Source organism: Pelmatolapia mariae, linkage group LG3_W (genome assembly GCF_036321145.2).
Source record: "Pelmatolapia mariae isolate MD_Pm_ZW linkage group LG3_W, Pm_UMD_F_2, whole genome shotgun sequence".
NCBI classification, from domain to species: domain Eukaryota; kingdom Metazoa; phylum Chordata; class Actinopteri; order Cichliformes; family Cichlidae; genus Pelmatolapia; species Pelmatolapia mariae.
The window spans coordinates 54,249,111-54,258,202 of NC_086229.1; positions in this window are offsets into that span (position 1 = coordinate 54,249,111).

A 9,092-nucleotide genomic window follows, 5' to 3' on the forward strand; every position below is an offset into this window, starting at 1 on the left:
TTTAAAGAAAGAAATGAACAAATGTTACATTTTATGTTTTCAGGCAGTAAAAATGTATGAATCTTTTAATCTCTGCTTCAACATGACCTTTTTGTTATTTTGTTTTATTGTTTTGTGGTTCTGTTATCACTCGTAAATGAACCAAAGTATCTACTCTTTAATTTTAACCTTTAATCTGTTGCAATGAACATAAAATATGTGAATAATAAAACAAAGTGTATCATTTGCTGAACAGTGAGGCTTTCTGTAATAAAGCAGCTGCAGTTTAAACAGCTGTGTTCAACAATAACTTTGTTAAATCTCTGCTCACAAACACGATGATCATATTCTCACATATGATTTGACTTTGATTATAAAATTATATCTGAAACCTTAAACTCTCATTCTGTCACAACTTCAAAGTGCTGACAGTGAATTTATTTAATGGCTGTGATCCTGATCTAAATAATTTATGTTAGCAGCAACTTCCATTTATCATGTGACTGATCTTCTTACAGACAAACAGGAAGCAGAAAATCGGAACTGAGGAAAAACCCCAAAGTCACATAATGAACTGGCCTCTCGCCCAATGACAGCCTCACATCTGTGAACAGGAGGAGATTATTGGTGCCATTAAGGTCATTTAACTACAGTTTGTTTCATTTAGGATCAAATGTTTTGAGGATTAAACTTTTATTTCCTTCAATAATCTAGAACACAGTGATGATGATGAAAAAAAAACATCATACATGCAGAACTCTGAGCAAGTTAATCCAACACTAACGTTTTTTTTTAAAGTGCTGTGAATCAAATATGTTCAGGTTTTCAGACACAATAAAAACGTTATCAACAAGTCGCCCTGTGTTCAGTTTACGTTACCGAAGAGTGTTTTCAGCACCGCACCATAAAAGCAGTATTTTAAAAAAAAAAAAAAAAAGCAAAATCAAGTGGTCATTAGTTCCTGTTTTTACTGGAATGTTTTTCATGTCATTATACATGAGTTGATGAAAGATAGAGGAAATGCAGACTCCGTCCAATCTTACATTCAAACCACTAAAATCCCAGTTGCAGTAATGTGGGTGGAGTAGCTCAACAACAAGCTGCAGGTTGGTACCAGAGTCAAAGCTCCGTCCTACAGTCATTATGTTCTTGTACTGATCTGTGTCGTGTCTTTAAACTCGCTCTTCTGCTTTCAAGGTAAACAGCTTTTATTTAGAATCACTCACACACATTAGCAGCTGTGGAGATTATAGACTATCACAGCTGATCAACTAGATTTGATTCACATGTTGGTAAATTAATTAAGTTCACTGTGAACTGTTAGAGTGAATTGTTAAATGTTTGTCATTTTTATGCTTACCATCCATTTCTACATTGTAAAGCAATTCCACAGTCCCCCTCCCCAGATTCTTGAGTTTTTGGGTGAGGGGCTGTAGGTTTGATTACAGACACATCCTATCTGGAAGGTCTGTTTGATGTAAGCTTCCTGCCCAGCAGGAGGTCTCACACACACACACACACACACACACACACACACACACACACACACACACACACAGTGCCTCGTCTTTGTAACCAAGGGGGGTTAAGAGGGGAGGTACGTGTTGTAAACTATTGTGTGAACTGTAACAGTTTGTCAATAAATAGCTGCGAGGGAAGCTGCTCTTTGAAGGACTTTGGGCTGGAGACAGGTTAGGAGCGTGAGCTCCAAGAGCTGGTTCTTGACCAAAGGCCTCCCTTGCGCAAGTAATCGATCGAACGCTGTTGCCTTGTTTTCTTTCATGATAAATAAGTCTCTAGAACTAGCGGGGTTTGTGGGAACAGACCCAACATGAACATTTCTTCTTTCCTGCTTGATGTTGTAGCTTAAAAATGTGATGTTTCTCAGGTAGGTTCTGCTTCATTATGAATGACTTCTTTCTGTTAAGTTTAGCGCTTTTATTGAGGTTTATTTACAGTAAAAATCAAGTATGATCATATAATCAAAGTCCAGTCTAATGTAAAACATGAGTTTCATGTTTGTGTTGAGATTTAATCGAGTTATTATGTCTGCAGGCTGAGTGTGAAGAGGAGACGTAAAAGACTTTTCACTCTTCAGACTGTGGTTTTGTTCTCATCCATCATCTGTGAGCATCGCGGCCTTCTTGGAGTCATCTTGCTCTGTTTTTCTGTGGATTTTTATCCTCTGCTTGGTTTTCATTAGAGGTAAATAAATCCGTTGTTTTCTTAAAATCTTCGAACACAACATTTCAGATTACAGGAATGTTCCCATGACCACAGACGGGTTAATTTCCCCTTAACTTGGTCTTTTTTTTAATAGCACTCAGCAAATACTGGATGTGTAAGGGACATATGACTCGAAGTTGTTAGCTGAACCTGCGTCCTGGAACCTGCGCAGGTTCCAGGACGTTTTTTAAGACTGAGTTGGGAGAAACTCAGGTTTTCTATTCCATAAACTAAATTAACTTAAACTTTGAGTCAGTTACAATGGTAACAGACTCTGACTTCCTCAAGTAATCACAATGCTGGGCTGTATTACAAACCAGGACGATATGGAGGAGAGGGTGCTTGAGTCAGGTGAAACTGAAACTGATGCTTCCTCCTCTGTATGTGACTTTGTACAGACTGTCCCAGCGGTGGACTCAGCTGGCAGAGCAGAGAGAGATCTCTCCAGAAGATCCAATCAGAGGTATTTTGTGCAAAATTAGGGTGTTGTTTATGCCTCAGGTGTCTTGGGGTTTAAGTCTGTTTTTTTCATGCAGACACTACAACAATAGTTTTCTTACCATCCTCTCACACCTTGAAAATAAGAATTTATTGGCTCGTCTTGCAGTAAATGTGACAGCAGTGCTTGGGAAAAAGTATGCCGAATATAATTAATCATAACTCAGGTTTTTCTTGGCCTATCGACACAATTTAAAAACTGGTATGTAGTTTGAAGTTTGCACTTTCAACACAAATTGAAACGTAATCTCAGTGAGGCTCCGTCTCGCTGCTATGTCATCTTTAATCGCCTACATCATTTTGATGCGCCGGCGCGTCCGTCGACCCCAGAGGCTTAAGGTGAGAATGTTTTACAAACATTCAGAGATGAACTTACACACTTGCTTTACTTCTCTCTGGGATAGCTTTCTCGGAGATGAAATTCCGGTTTGGTAGCGAGGCTCCAAATGCTGAACCACACCGCCGAGAGGTCTCGCACGCCAAGGCAGCTCTATCACGTGACGCATACTGCCCCGACGTGCTAAGGTTATGAGCTGAGTTATGCCATGTTGCAAGTTTTGTGAAGTGCTTTTGTGATATTTAATGGATCAGATTACATTTTTTATTTCTCTCCGATATCCGATCCAGTAATTTAGGTCAGTATCGGTCCGATACGTAATATCGGATCGGTCCATCTCTAATTAAAACAGCACAACTCATCTGTGGAGTACCCCTCCCACTACTACAGGATATTTACAACACTCGGGTCAGGAAAAGGGCACACAACATCATCACCCAGATAGCAAGGAGACATTGAACTGATGTTAATTTTTCATCTGATCCGTCATTATGGTCAGGATTGAAATGTCAATGCAAAATCAATGTTGAAACAACATTAAAATACTAATGAAACCTGAAATTGACATTGAAATAACATTGATTCACTGTTGTTCTGTTATCGTTGATTGTTGATCTGTTTATAGTTGACCAAGTGACAACAATCAAGTTGAAAAATCATTGATTTAAAGTTGAGCAGGAAATTAAAGCTGCTACCACTTGGACTATTCCATAGCACCCCTCTCACAGTGGTACATCCCATCAGGCGGCGGGAGATTACATTTAAGCTCAGTAGTGATGTGCGATACCACTGATTTCCTTTCCGATCTGATCCGAAGTAAAATTCAGGGTGGTATCGACGATACTGATCCGATACCGATACTCTGTACAAAAACCTGATGCTTCATTGCATTTCATAATACAATATATGATTGTATTTTGTAATTGTAATAGTAATATAATAATATAGCTTCATAATGATTACAGGAAATCAGACTACTTGTTCTCATTGCTTAATAATGCAGAATAACCATATAGAAATAAAAACCTGAAGTTGTGCGCTATTTGAACACCTTGCCTGCCTGCAGCACTAAAGGACTCCGCGAGAGACATCTGTCTCACCCTAGCAGCACCTGTCCCTCTCCTCCTCTTCAGTTCGCCTCAACATAAGCTCATCATATTCTGTGATATGATTTACTCTGAGGTGTTTGACGAGGTCAGTGGTGTTGCCACAACACCTCACTGTCTTGCCACATTACTCGCAAACCGTGTCTTGGCTGTTTGCGGAGGTAAAATACGTCCACACATGACTCCGTTTACGCTCAGCCATTGTTGTGAGTGTGCACACCAGGAGCTGTAACACATTTATACAGCCGCATTTCGCATATGACTATGAAAGGCGTAAGAGGAAGTAGTTCCTTCAAATTTAGATGGTCCGAATGATATAGTTTCTTTCCACTGTGTTCCTGTTCATGATAAACTACAAATTTACCCCAAAGTACTAAAATATCGATATTTTAAGAGGAGAATCGATTCTAGAACATAAATTACTGGTATCGGGAGAATCGATATTTCAATATCGATCCACACACCACTAAAGCTCAGCAGAGTTGACCGGACAGCAGTAGGACTCCTGCACAGCACTTTCGGCTGTATTAGGTAAGAATGTTCTTAATTCTTAAGAATTTAGTTATTTGTTATTTGAAGGTCGACGTATGCATGGTATCGCTAAAGCTAACTTAAACAGAAGGAGAAAAGTATAAATTTCACAGACAATACCAACTCTGAACAAAGAAAACATTTTCGTGTCATATGTCTTTTCCGTTATAAAGCTATAAGGATGCTTTTGTTAGCCCTGCGGTCGGCTTGCCCACCGTGTACCCCGACTCTCGTTCTATGGCTGCTGTATGCAGAGTAAATTGCCTCGAAAGACTTACAAATGTGTGCCATATGATCCAGAAACGTAAAGTTACCTCTACAAATGTGTACGAGTGTGTTACATTTGAAGATTTGACCGCACCCGCTTCCATTTATAAACACGTGAAAGAATCGCCTAAGACCTAACAATCACGTGGCATGCCCACGTGACTTTCCGTTTCCGTGACTTAAATAATGAATGTTTCCTACCTGGAACTTCTCTTGAACTTATTTTGAATATCATATTTTTCCTCTTTTTATTAACATTGTGCCTTTTTTTTATATTTTCTCATTTCAGATCAGTAAAGTACAGTCCATCCATTAACAAGTAAGATACTCGTGTCTTCAAATTATTGTTAGTGTTTAACCATTTTTGTGTGATGTTTTAAAAGTTACTGTAACTTAAGGCAAAATAAGCAAAAAACAATGCAGTTCAATACTAATGTTTTGTTTGTTTTTTCTTTTAGATCAAATCCCTTATACAGTTACAGACTCTGATGATGAGCAACCTCCAGGCCCCATGTGTGAAAGTACCAGGTAATAATGTAATGTTTAGTGTGTGTGTGTGTGTGTGTGTGTGAGAAAAGGAACCGTTGTAGAAAAGTTGTATGTAATCTTTAATTTTTTAAACATTTTGCTAAACAGGCTCCACCCCCAACTCACTACTAGCAACCATCATGATGCCCCGGCCATCTACCGGCTCCTTTCGCCAACCTACACAGCTATGCAACCTCCCCAGCAAATAGTCTGCGTTCAGTGCCTTCTCTAACAACGGTATGCTTTGAAACAATGAGCTGTAATTTTGAAACACAATTTCATTGTAATCTTAACTTCAAAACACTAATTTATACTGTTGAATATCATCTTATTTTGCTTTTTTTAGATTCCAGAGAGTCTGAGGCAAGTTCTAAAATGTTGTACTTTGACATTTTACATAGGATTTCATTTATATGTTAAAAGGCTAAACTTGTAAACAGTTTTAACAGATTGAGCTACTTGAACCCGAATGCAAAATGTGAAGCCATCGCTTATGGATATCGTTGTTTTTCTCATCACAATGCTTATCCAGTTTATTACAAGGCAGTGTTCTTTGTGTTATTGTTCTTTTCTACAGATGCAGCCTTCCAAAAACTTAATCATGATAACAGAGCTGATCAGAGAAGTCGGAGCCCTCCGTGAGGAGTTCAGAGCCCTCCGTTAATCCTGTAGCACTGAACCTGTTGATGCTGGGGCATTGCCTCTGGATTAGCCTTTGCACAACATAGATGAGATGAACAATGCAGAGGCAACTCTGCAATGACCGGAGGCAAATGAAGCAATGGTAAGTTCTTAAAGGTTATGTGACTTTTGTAACCCAGAACTTTAAAAATTGTCAAATTCAGTTAAACTGCTTAAAAATGGCTTTCTCCTGTATGTTCTGCTTGAATATACAACAGCAGGCTATCGTTGGAAGATCCAACAAATAGGAATAGATATACATGTCACTGCAAATAGTTTGGCTTATTTATTTTATCTCTAGAAAATTAGGCTTTGAGCTTTTCAGCTAATGGCTCTTTGAGAATTAAAGTGAGGCAGCAGTTTGCTGATTTCTGCCTTGTGACTTTCATATTAATCAGCCTAGTAGTTTAGATGCTTTCTCTCTGCTGAAGACAATTGACAAGAGGTTATTCATATTTAAGCTCTAATTTGGCCTTCTTTTTCTTCTTTTTGTGTTTGTTTGTGTCCTAGATGGCCTGACTCAGCAGGTGGGGGTAAACACTGTTTCTGAGTTTGCCTTTGCCCAAGCAGTGCAGAAATGTCTCCGCTACGCTCCAGATCACATGGCTGGTGCAGAATGCCCGATATCCAGCTTGATCCCCGAGTAAACTAAAAAAAAAAAAGTGACCTGTAACCAATACATGTAACAAAGAAACTTTTTTAATATAATAAATTACTTTGTTATTGATACAGAGGTGTCTCTCATTTTTTTTATTACATAATGCCAGATGCTTCATATTATAGGGATATTATTATGGACATAGCAAATTGTAAGACTATGTCTAGCATATAATGGGTTTCCTATTTGTGGATCGTACACAATTGTCTTTTTTGCAGGTTTAAGTATTGCTGGTAATTTGCAGCAGTTTAGTATTGATAGAAATGCCCATGAAGTACTTTTGATTTTTAATCATGATTTTATTGTTGTTTCAATAGTAACCAAGGGTGCAAAAGTGATGCAAAATCGACATCAGAGTTCAGTGATTCAATATCAGACTCTAACACTGTTTCAACATTAACAGTGTTTGAAGATCTGACGTTACATCAATATCAGATTTCAACGCTGATTCAATAGACTTGCCTGATATTGATTTAACATTGTTTCAATGGATATTTGCTATCTGGGCAAGGACTGCGCCCACCCACAGCACACACTGTTCACTCTCTTATCATCTGGCAAACACCACAGGAGTGTGAAAGCAACGACAACCAGACTAAAAAACAACTTCTATTTACAGGCCATCAGGCTACTGAATCACTGACTTATTGTCAAACTGTGATTATCTTTGACCTGTAAATCTGCAATTTTGTACATTTATATACAACATAATACAACATAAACTATTTTATTATTGCATATTCTGATTATATTATATTATTATTATTATATATTACCACTATGACAGTGTTGCAACTACTTGCACTTTAAACTCTGACTACACCCACACATAAACTACACTTGTTTTATTTATTATTTTCTATTCTCAGAGTTAAGTTTATTCTTTATTGTAGTTAGTTGATTATTTAGTTGTGTGAAAGGAACATGCAAAGTAAAAATTTCATTGCCATGTGTAACCACTTGTGTTTTGCAGTGTATATGACAATAAACTTGTTGAATCTTGAATCAACGTCTTCATGGGAAAAACTCATCACCTTGCTCCTTCTTCTTTATTAACATGGGGACTTCTCAGATTTCTTGGCTTTTTCCTCACATATACTATGAAGTAGCTCGTCACTGAGATAATGTGGAATTAAATATTCTCACAGGTATGTGCCAAAAGAACTTCTAAAGACCACAAAGACAATAAGTAGTCCATCTCTTCCTGTGTTTGGTCTGCTGCACACAATAATCAGTCGTTAATCAAGCTTTATTTAAACAGCCCTTTTTTTTATCAAATTTTTAAAAACAGTATTAGAGTATTGACTGAACCAATGTGAAAAGGTAAAAAAAAAGAAACTTCTTGGTCTCTGACACCTACACAACAAAGCAACAATAAAAAAAAAACGTATGATGGATAAAAACTGCTGTTAATCTCTTGAGTAAGGACTTTATGCTTGAGTGAGTCACAGGTAGGGATGGGTATCATTTACGTTTTATCCGATACCGGTACTTTTGAAACGGTGCTGGTGCTTAAACGGTGCTCGAACCAGTGCTTAAAGAATGGAGAACACAAACTTTGTCCAAAAACCTCTTATGTTTTTATTTTTAGCAATCTCTTTTTTTCTGCAAAATGATAACCAAGTTAGCCTTTTCTGTTGATACAACATACCTCCTTTGGTTGGAACTAGTGCTTAAACAGACAGCCGCATGTAACTACGACGGTGTTTGCTAGTTCACCTTACATGCATTAATGTAATAACGTGATTAACCTACTCAACGTAAATTACACACAAACAACATTAAGCTACTCACCCAGAGAAGAACGGCTTTTAATCTGTAGCTCTGCTCTAAAAGAACGTACGTACCTGGGCCTGGCTACTATCCTTGGAAAGGTAAAATGATTGGCTAGAACCCAAATGTACGACATCTCAGGGGGAAAAAAGCACCGAAATAAAGCACCGAAATGTGCTCTGCTTTTCGGTCTAGTTACTACCATTTATGTGGTTTAACAAGCAAACAAACTACATTCTTCTGAAAATGGTCAGGTACAAGAACTGAAAAGCAGCCAACAAAGCTTTAAAAAACCTTCAGAAATTCTGAAGAACTATTAGTCAATAATGTTAAAAAATAGGTAAAAAATAGAATCTCATCACTGGAATCTGAATTATTCTATAACTCATAAAAAACAAGAAAAATATTCCTTCTAAAAGAATAACCCTCCACAGGTTTAGCTCACTGACTTTAGGTGATACTAAAATTATCAAATGCTGGGTAGAACTTTTTCTAATCAGCTCAGAAC